Source organism: Trichechus manatus, unplaced genomic scaffold (assembly GCF_000243295.1).
Source record: "Trichechus manatus latirostris isolate Lorelei unplaced genomic scaffold, TriManLat1.0 scaffold00064, whole genome shotgun sequence".
NCBI lineage: Eukaryota > Metazoa > Chordata > Mammalia > Sirenia > Trichechidae > Trichechus > Trichechus manatus.
Window position 1 is genome coordinate 2,002,143 of NW_004444000.1, and position 11,600 is coordinate 2,013,742.

Sequence of the window (11,600 nt, forward strand, 5' to 3'; positions counted from 1 at the left end):
TGGTGTTTTATTTTGGACACCTACTGGAACCATCCTGTCCTGTTTTTGTAAATGTTTTGATATTGTCTGCTGTCTTCGGGGCATTCAGTAGTTTTTTTTCTCATTTATTGATTGTAGATTTGTTTGTTTCATCCTTTTTTTTTTTAAATTTGACTATTTCTGAGCAGGTGGCCTCTGTGTTCTTTATTGTTTGCTCGTCTGTGGGCACAATAGTTTTCGCCTCCTTCTCCAATTGTCAGGGTCAGTCACTCAGATATGGTATGGCAGGGCTGGTTTAGCTGAAGACAAGTTACTGGAACAGGTTGTTTGTGGCACTTACTACAGCCAGCAGGGCGGGTCAGTATTCAGTGAAAGGCAGGTTCCAGTAGGCCATGCCTATGCTGCTTGGTGGTGTGATGTTAAGTGCACAGTGCAGGTAGGCAGTATGTAGCAGGGCGATTTTTAAGTGTGGAGCTAAGATGGATATGGGAGAGAGGAGAGAGGAACAGGAGCCAAAAACATACAAACAAAAAAGAATGCTAGGGGAGCTTGCCATTGGAGTGGAGAGATGAGAGTCTATAAAATGGAAAAAAACAGAAAGGGGAAGAGGAGGAAAAGAAAAGAATGAATAAATAAAAATCGGAAAGGTTAAAGAAATGCAAAATTCCCAGGTATCACACTGGTTTAGCTATAAGGTCTGGGGAAGTTGCTCTCAGGTGTTGCAGTACAGACTGGCTAGAAGACGTAGAGGTTTACAATGCCAGGTATTCAGGAATAGAAAGAGAAAGAAGATATAGAGGGATGAGAAACTGAGTAATGAAGAAAGACAAAAAGGGAAAAAGAGGGAAAATAAAACAAAACAAATTAAAAAAAAATAACAAGAAAATCCCCCCAAACAACAAAAACAACAAAAAAAGAAATGTCCTCAGGGATCCCTCTGCACGTCTGTGAAAGATGAGGGGGTAGGTTTCAAGCCATGCAGCACCGCCTGGCCAGAACGGGCTTCCAACTCAAGAAAAGCAAAATAAAACAAACAATTCAAAACAAACAAATGAACAAAAGCCCCGGGATCCCACTAGCGCGGCAACCCAGACCGGGAAGAAGTTCCACACTTGAATGGAGCTCTGCATCCCCTCAGGAAGAAGCAAAGCTGGCGCACGGAGCCAGATATTTGAGCGAAAGGAGGGGGAGGTGGTGAGAGGTAAGGAAGAAATCAAAAGAAGCAGAAAAAAAAGTAATACTAGCAGCCAACAAATGGCACTCAGAAGCCAGCTTGTGCGGACTGGTTTAATCCAAGCAGCTGGTGTTTCTCGGACAAGAGACTGTGTCTGCAGGAAGTAGAGGGGGCCGAGTGTGGGTGAAGAATGGTAGGGAGTGGGAAAGCGTATATCACAAATTACTGGAGCTCTGCAGCCCCTCAGGAAGAAGGAAAGATGGCACACAGAGCCAGGTATTTGAGCCAAAGGAGAGGGAGGTGGTGAGAGGTAAGGAAGAAATCAAAAGAAGCAGAAAAAAGCAACACCAGCAGCCAACAAATGGCACTCAGAGAGTCAGCCCTTTTGGGTGTGTGGAATCCAAGCAGCCAGTTTTTCCTGTACAAGAGATTGTGGCCCTGGGAAGCAGAGGAGGCCGAGTGGGGGTGAAGAAGGGTGGGGGGTGGGAAAGCATGTATCACAAATAACTGGTTGTTTTGTCTCCCGCTGGAAGCTCCATGAAGCTGCTTTCTCGTACCCCCTGTTTGCTGGTCTCCGATAGGAGTCCAAGATGGCGGATCCACGCTGCGTTAGCTGGTAGGGGACCTCTCCATGAATCTCTCCTAGCTCTCCATTCTCTGTCAGTTTTCTCACCCCATTTGGTGCTTGGCTGAGTTCTTTATCTCTTCATTTGATGTTTTAGGGTTTCAGGATTGTTGTATTCTCTGTTTGGCTTCATTTTTCGGATCTTTGCTGTGGAGGGACGGCATGGTGCTTCTGCCTAGAGTGCCATTTTGCCGGAAGTCCCTTTCTTCTTCTTTTGATGCTTCCTGCATCATTTAATATTTTCCCTGTAGAATCCTTCAATATTGTAACTTGAGGCTTGAATTTTTCTTCAGTTCTTTCAGTTTGAGAAATACCGATCGTGTTCTTCCCTTTTGGTTTTCTATCTCCATGTCTATGCACGTGTCATTATAATACTTTGTCTTCTGGAGCAGCCCTTTGAAATCTTATATATATTTATATAATCTTATATAAAAAATATATATGTAAATCTTATGTGTATATTGGCTGTTCTATTTCCTCTACTATTCAATATAAATCTCAGAATAATCGTGTCTGCATTATGAACATCTTTGTGGAGTTGTTATAGGAATTCCATTAAACTGTTTATCAATTTAGGGAGAATTGCCATCTTTATACTATGTTGTGTCTTCCAATACATGACCACAGTATGCCTCTCCACTCATTTAGATCTCTTTTAATTTCTTTGATGAACATTGTGTAGGTCTCAGCACGTAACTCTCTGTACATGCTTTGTTAGATTTACAACTAAGTGTTTCTCTTCTTTTTGAGTAATTTTAATGATATCGTATTTTTGATTTCAGTTACTTGGATCCACAATCAACACTGATGTTGATGTAAGCAACAGTCAAGAAATCAAAAAATGCATTTCTGGGCAAATCAGCTGCAAAGACCTCTTTAAAGTGCTAAAAAGCAAAGATATCACCTCGAATACTAAGTTGAGCCTGACCCAAGCCATGGTGTTTGTTGAAACATCTCAGTTGGTATTTCGTCAATTTCTGCAGCCTTGTTTTTTGCGAATGACTTCTTTTGCCTACTTGAGCCACCCTTTGAAATAGTCTGTTCAGCTCTTTTACTTCATCATTTCTTCCTTTTGCTTTTTTCTCTTAGGACTTGAAAAATATTATACCACTTACTTTTGGCTTCCATGGATTCTGATAATAAATTTGCTGTCATTCAAATTGTTTTTTCCCCTGTAGTTGTCATTTTCCTCTATCTGCTTTTAATTATTTTTTGTCTTTAGTTTTCTCAACTTTGATTATGATGTGTTAGGTGTGAATTACTTTGTGTTTGTCCTGTTTAAAATTTGTTCAGTTTCTTGAAACTGTAGGTTTATGTCTCTTGTAAAATTTGGGAAGCTTCTAGACATCTTTTCTTTGAATACTTTATCAGCCCCACTTTCTTTCTTGTTTCTTTCTGTGACTCTAGGGACACACATGTATAGTCCCGTGGGTCACTGAAGCTGTGTTCACTTATTAAAGTATATTCTATCTTTGTTGTCCAGATTAGGTAATTTCTATTGTTGCATCTTCCAGTTCCCTCATTCTTCTGTTCACTCCTTTCTGCTATATGACCATCCAAAGAACTTTTCCCCCCAAATATTGTATTTTTCCAGTTCTAAAATTTCTATTTGGTTTTTATTTATATCTGCTATTTATTTGCTGAGACTTTCTATTTCTTTGCCAAGGATTTCTGTTTTCTTTTTTTTTCCCATTTGTTTCAATGTCTATAACAGCTTGTTGGGAGCATTTTAAAATCATAGCTACTTTAATAATCTTTGTTAGAAAATTCTAACATCTCTTTCATCTTGGTTTGACATCTATTGGTCATCTTTCTTAACTTAGTTTGAGTTTTTCTGGTTCTTGATATGTTAAGTAATTTTTTTATATTATGAGACTCTGTATCTTACTTAAACCATCTGTTTTAGCTGAATTTTTCTAACACTGCTCCAGCAGGGGAAGGGATGATACCTTATTACTGCTAGGTAGAGGTAGAAGTCCAGGTTACCCAGTCGGTATCCATTGACACCCAAGGCAGGGACTACTGGGCAGAGGTGGTCTCCACTGACACTGTGACAGAGGTAACCTTGTTATCTTTGGGCAACAGTGACAGTGTTGATTCTCCACTACAACTCCTTTGACATCACCTCAGTGGGGGGTGGGGGTGGGGTGGGGTGGGAGGATACCTTGTTACTGCTGAGTTTTAAGTCCAGGATCCCTACGTGGTATCCACTGAAATTGTGGTGAATGTGTAGGGCTTCTTGCTGGTGGCAGGGACTAAAATCCTGGATCCCTAATTGGCCTTTTCTGACATCACTTCGTTGAAGGTGTTGAAGCACTGTGGTACAGCCTGGTGAGGTGAAATAAGTTTCACACTTGGCTTTTGTTAGAGTGTGTGAGAGTGTGGTCACAGCTTTTCTCTGGAATGTTTGCCTGGAATAGAGTGGTTGTATAAAAGTTTCTGTCTTGCAAAACTTCCCCTTTTCTTGTCCTTTGACTAGAGAGAGCAGACTTTTGTTGGGGCTTATTTTGTCTGTGCCTATTGGCATTCTGGGGTTGCTAGCTTATTCACCTGCATCATTGGAATATATAAGGTGAAAAGAAAACTCAAGCAATTCACCACCATGTCATTCTTTAGATATTGAGGACCTTATCTGGTCTGCCTTCTTTGTTCCACAATTCAGAGTTTTCTTATGTTTTTTTTTTAATGTATAATTTACAAGCTTTTTAGCTGTGCTTAAGAGGAATAGGGAAAAATATACTTACTCCATTTTACTGGAAGTGGAAATCTTATAATTTTATTTTTAACCTATCTTTTTCTTTACATTTAAAGTGGATTTCTTGTAGACAGCATATTGTTGTATACTGGTTCTTAAATTACTCAATCTAATAATCGCTGTCTTTTAACTGGTATGCTATTCAATGTGATTATGGATATGCTGGACTTAATTATACTGCCTTACTAGCTGTCTTCTATTTGTTTCATCTGTCCTTTTGGTTTTTTTTTTCTCTTATCCTGTCTGCTATTAATTGAAGTGGTTTTTATTCCGTTTTTATATTCTATATTGACTTATTATTTATATCTCTTTTTAATTTTTTTAGCAGTTGCCCTAGTGTTTACATTATACATCTTTAATTAATCAGAGTCTACCCTCAAATAAAATTATACTACTCAATGTGTAGTGTAAGAATTTTACAATCACATATTCCTAATTCCTCTTTCTCTTCTTCTGTGTTATTGTTATATGTTTTACTTTTACATATGGTATAAACACTCAATACATTGCTTATATTTTTGCTTTAGACCATCAGTTATATTTTGGAGCAAATAAAGATAAGAAAAAACAATTATTTTTACCCTCACTTTTTTCATTTCCAGTGCTTTTTATTTCTATGTGTCAATCTAAGTTTCTGTCTCATATATTCTTTTTGCCTGAAGAACTTTAATATTTCCTGTAGTGTAGCTGTGCTGGCAGTAAATTTCTTCAGTTTTTGTTTACTTGAGAGGCTTTATTTCTTTTTTAAAGATATTTTCACTGGGTATAGAATTCTGGGTTGACTTTTGTTTTTCCTTTCAGCACTTTGAAAATGTCACTCCATTGTTTATTGCTTTGATGATATCTGAAGAAAAGTTTGGTCCTCTCTATGTAATATATCTTTTTTCCCATCTGACTTCAAGATTTTCTCTTTCCCTTTGATTTTCAGCACTCTGATATGCCATTCTGAGGTTTGCTGTTTGTTTTCTTGTTTTTAATTGATATTTATCCTGCTTGGTGTTCTCTGGGAAACCCTGTTGACAGAGTGGTTAAGAGCTATGGCTGGTAACCAAAAGGTCAGCAGTTCGAATCCACCAGGCACTCCTTGGAAACCCTATGGGGGCAGTTCTACTCTGTCCTATAGGGTCACTATGAGTTGCAGTCTACTCGACACCAACGAGTTTTGGTTTTGGTGTTCTCTGAGCTTCTTAGATTTGTAGTTTGGAGTCTGTCATTAATCTTGGAAATTCTGACTATTATTTCTTTAAATATTCTTTTTCTCCATTCTCTTTCTTTTCTCCTTCTGGCATTCCAAGTGCACTTTTTTTAGATCATTTGATTTATTACAACTCTTGGAAAGCTCTGTTTAGTTTTTCCTCTTTTTAAAATTTTTTATTTATACTTCAGGTAGGATGACTTCTAGCATCTTCAAGTTTGTTAATTCTTTTTACACCTTGCTGAATCTATCGGTAAGTCAATTGAAAGCATTGTTTATCTCTGTTACTATGTTTTTAGTTTCTAGCATTTCCATTTGACTTTTTCTTATAGCTTCATTTGTCTGCTGGCATTACTCATTGAAACTTGCATATCCTTTATCTTTTCCATTAGATCCCTTAACATATTAATCCTGTTTATTTCTATTCCCTGTTAAATCTGACATCTGCCTCATGTCTGTGTCTGGTTCTGATGACTACTTTTTTTTGGGAGTGGGTTGCTTTTTCTTGCCTCTTTATATGCTTTGTTATTTTTTGTTGAAAGACAGACTACTTGTGTAGTACAGTAAAGATTAGTTAAGTATTATTTTTTATGCCTGGAAATGGGCACATTTTTACTTCTGCTAAGACTGTAATGCAGGGTTTGAGTTAACCTAATTAGGAATTGGGCTGGGTTTGAGGTTTGTTGTTGCTATGGTTACAAACCGTTAAGCAAAAGTTTGTAACAGGTGCAAAGAGTTAAGTTATTAACTACTAACCAAAAGATTGGTGGTTTGAACTCACCTAGATGTGCCTTGGAAGAAAGGCCTGGTGATATGCTTCTGAAAGGTCACAACCATTACAACTCCATGGAGCACAGTTCTACTTTGACACACATGGGGTCATCATGAGTTGGAATTGACTGGACAGCAACTGATAGTGTGTTACAGAGATCAAATTTGCTTTGTGTTTAGGGTGGAGGTTGGTTTACCAGAGGATTTTTTTTCCCAAAAGTGTTTTCCGCCCTTTGGCTTGAGGACTTCCCTTTACCCTGCATCTCAAAAAAGATCTGTCTCTTGCAATTTTCTTGCTACTCCATGCTTGTTATCCTAGCCATGAGGGGTGGAGGGTGTTCACTTTTGTTCTGATTAAGCTTCTGTATTTGGCAGACACTGTGTCCTTGAATCTCAGGGATGTGGCCTTTCAGTGCTCCAGACCTTCCTCTAGTGTTGTTCTATGCCTAGCATATATTTCTGTCCTGCCCCCAGAAGTAGAGGTTTTTTTGGTTTTCTATTATCTTTCCCCAGCTGCAGTGTGTCTTCACCAGTGCCCTAAGGGTGACAGTGCTTGTTGCTCTTCCCTAAGCAGATTAAGGATTTTTTTCCCTTTAGGAATAGAAAAAAAAAAAAAAAAAGGTTCCAGTGGCATATTTGACCCTCCTGAATGTCTGATCTTACCCTTCTTTAGATCTGCAGAACAAGGGAGGCTCTTTCAGGAGTCTCCCAATCTTTTCCATGAGCACCTGTAGAGTTTATAGACGAAAAGTCTGAAAGAATGTGTGCACTTCTCCAGCTCTGTGCCTCCTGAAGGCTTCATCATCTATTCCCTGTGCAATCTCATCTTCCACTTATTTGCTAGCCATTCTAGCTGGATTCTCTTTACTAGTGTCTGTATACATCTTGTCAAGTAAATCAATTCTTGCATCTCATTTCTCCCTCTAGGCACATGTCGATCCTTAGATTTTGGGTCTGTTTGTTGTCCTGTGGCCTCAGTGTTTCAATTAGTTTAAGAAAAGTCATGAACTTGCTGTATGTATGGCTTTTTGTTATTGTTGTACAGTTGGAGGAATTGTTCTTTCCTGTTCTCTTCCTCTCTGAGAAGAAACCAGAAGTCTTAAGTAGTATGTTTAAAGTATTGAATATTAATTTACTCTAGAATATTTCCAGCCAAACTGCTATCCAAAAATGAAAGCATAATAAAAATATCCTCATGCATACAAGGCATTGTCACCAAAGATCTATATTGAAAACAGTCTTGGATGAAATACTTAAATACTAGAAGAGAATACTAAAGAACATTTTGACAAATGTAAAAGAAGTAAAGGTAACCAAATACTTAAGTGTGCTGATCTAAAAAAGGAGGAAATTTATTAATAATGATCCAGAATTAAAAGTCTTGTGTAATATAAATATGATGTCTGTTCGGAAGGAGATCAAAGGATAAAAGGGTGAGCTAAAATTCCTGTTTAATTTTGATTTTTAAATATTGTTTAACACTGTTTAATATTGATTTTTTTTTATAAAGGTAAGAGGAAATTAAAATACAGAAAAAGTAGTATAAACTGAAAAAATATGGTAAGAACAGGTTCAAATATATCAATGTTATAGTAAATGTAAATGGGCTAACCACCATTTAAAAGACAAATATTGATAAATTAGATTAAGACTATCCAGATGTAGTCATAGCTGCAGAATTTCTTCCAAATTCAAATTTTTTTCTGGTGGATAGTTCTTTTCCTTTTATTAGCCTAATTTCATTGAACATACATAACTCTCAACAAAGCATTTTTCATTCAATGTTTTATGGGAAAAATTATATGTACACACACCAAATTTAATATAATGCTTAGCAAAATGATTTAAGGGAAAATAACAAGTTATATTTTAAATACAATTGGTAAACTAATGTGGAGAGATTTTGAAAATCCCAATCAGGGTTAACAAAGAGAATTCTCATCTTGGATGTTATCAAAATTCATCTCAGAGTCATACTCAGCTAGCCATTCTCTGCCATTTTAGACTTCTGAACCTGTTTCTACAGCACTTTTCATATTTAGTTGAAAAAATGTTGAAGAAAATTGTGGAAAATGAAGAAAAGTGAATAAGAAAAGTTATTGAATGGAAGAAACTTTTCACTAACAAGTATGATGATTTTTGGTTATTGAGAAGTGATGTTTTAGTTTTAAACATATTACAATGAACACATATACATAGAAATGGATTAAGGGTTTTTGATTAATAAGTAGTAGATTATTGGAAAAATTAAATAATGCAGATTAGAATCCTAATTATTGTTTTCACGTAGAATTTTTGATTTACAGGAACAAAACTATTGACCTTAAATAGATGTAGTCTATATATGAGGTAACACTCAAAGACTGAAAGTAAAAGGATGCAAAAATACAAGTCAGCAAATACTAACCAAAATAAACTTGGCGTGGCTATTTTGTTCCTGTTGTTAGGTGCTGTTGAATCAGTTCTGACTCATAGTGACCCTATGTACAACAGAACAAAACACTGCCTGGTCCTGCACCATCCTCACAATCATTGTTTTGCTTGAGCCCATTGTTGCAGTCACCATGCCAGTCCATCTCCTTGAGGGTCTTTCTCTCTTTCGCTGACTCTCTACTTTACCAAGCATGATGTCCTTCTCCAGGGGACTGGTCCCTCCTGATAACATGTCCAAAGTACTGGAGATGAAGTCTCACCATCCTTGCCTCTAAGGAGCATTCTGGCTTTAAGAAAAAACCTATTTCTATGGATGGAGAGGATGACTACATAATAAAACATTGTTTAATTAACCAACACTGCAACACTAAATGTTTATGCATCTAATATAAATCCCCCAAAATCTATGCAGTAAAAATTGATAGAGCTACAAGAAGAAATTAATAAATCCACCTTCATATTTGGAAATTTCTACATACATTTCTTGATAATCAATAAATCAAATAGACAAAAAAAAAAAAAAAAAAAACAGCAAATATATAAGAAATTTCAACAAACCAATTCATGAATTCTGAATCTGTTGCTTTATTACCTTCTGCCATATCATAATCAAGGGGATTTTCAGCCTATTTTGAATCTTCTTGGTTATGGAGATTTCATCATCTCCTCCTTATGATTGGAAAGTTCCTCCTTTTATTAGATAGAATCTTTCTCCCTGTAGCTTCCATCCATTAGTCTTAGTTCTACTCCATTAGATCATATAGGAAAAGACTACTGATAATTCCCACGCACATAATGTGTAATAATCTGTTTTAATTTTTGTGTATGCTATGAGGTGAGGTTCTAAGTTCATCTTCGTATCTGGTTGTTCCAGCTCCATTTGTTAAACAAGCTGACCTTTCCCCATTGAAATGTATTGACATCTCTGTCAAAAATCAACTGACTATAAATATAAGAATTTATTTCTGAACTCCAATTCTTGACTCCCAACCTATAAGTCTAATCTCATGCCAGTACCACACTGTCTTGATAAATGTAACTATATTAAGTTTTGAAACCCAGAAGTGTGAGTACTCCAGCTTTGTTGTTCTTTTTAAACAGTTTTGGCTTTTCTAGGTGTTTTGCCTTTGCATATAAATTTTACATTTTGCTTATCTATTTCTGCAAAAAAGCTGCTGGAATTGGACGTGGTTTGTCACACAGCAATAAATAACCAGAAAAATACTGTTTATTCATACCTAGTTCATCATGTATTAATGTCTAAGTCTGTCTCCTATGTGCTTCTTCAAAGCCACATGTCTCTCAACCCCCACTTGGACAGTGGGTTTCTCTTTTTTCTTTTCTTTTTGACCCATGTTAAGTATCTTACCTTTTTCTCTATTACATTTTATCTGATTAAGTTTTGATCATAATTGCAGCCAATCAGTCACGGATTCTACCCTCTAGTGTTTCTCCTGTGTCTCTCAGCTATGAGTTATTTATAAATTCAACAACCACACTTTTGTGTGATGCTATGCAAGCATTGGATAAAAATTACGGAGCAAAGCAGGAGAGAGGCCTGGGCCCTCGTGTCAGTCTTGAAATCCAGTCCCCATGTAACACCTTGGGACTGAACTCCCTAAAATGATACTTTGGAAATTATAGAAAACTACCTGGGAAACTTGAGGAGAGAATATTCTATCTGTGGGGGCAAGGTTGAAGTCTCCTGAGGACTTTTTTTTTTTTTTTTTGTCTTTGCAAGTGCAGAAGACTACCATTTCCTTTAATGAAGAAAGAATTTGGTGATAAGATCCCTTCAGCTTTGTTCATAAAAGATGACTCACAGAGAGGTCTCAGTTAAAGGGACACATCGTCCTTGGCAAACTGAAGGACAGCACAGACACAGACAAAGAATTTGCCTCCTCGGTGAAAGCTGGGACAGAGAGATCAAGATCAAGAAGAAAGGCTTCATTGCACAGTTCGAGGAAAATGTCCAAGGAGAAGCAGGCGAGCTTTTTTGTAGTTGAAATTACATTGAAAAAGAGATGCAAGAGAGAAAAGTTAACCCACTAATAAATGAGAGGATAAAATTAATGTTGACTTTCCTCTGCCTTGGCAAATCTTTTCCCAGCAAGAAAAACAAAGCAACGCAGAAAATTAGGGAGTAATAAAAACCTGGTAGAACTAACAGCTGACAAAATGAGGTGATGCCTGAGGAAGCGAGACGTGAAAATCCGAATCTGTGAAAAGTACACTTATTTCTCTTTTCCTCTGCCTCACTCCCCTCTCTGCCTGACCCTTCCCACTGACATGCCACTCACCTAAGGAGGGAATTCCAGAAGAGAGAGAGGACTATCATATCTGACTTACAGAGTTGACTCTGAGAGACAGGGGAGAAAGCAATTACCTGAGAAGGAGTCTGTGGTGGGCATCTGTCATCCTAAATTGGAGGAGAAGAGAGGCATGGTGGACATCTGCTGTCCTTTATTCCTTCTTGTGGTAACAGTATTCACCACCCCTCCTCTGGGGAACTGCCCCTTCTCCATTCCATAAGCCATGGGTGGGGTACACTCATAACCCAAGCCAGGTCACCCTGAGACAGATAATCTCTCTTAAAACCCTTTGATTACCATTGACATAAATGGTTGGCCAGCCACTTTTTATGTCTCTGGATTTCATGCAAGGCATT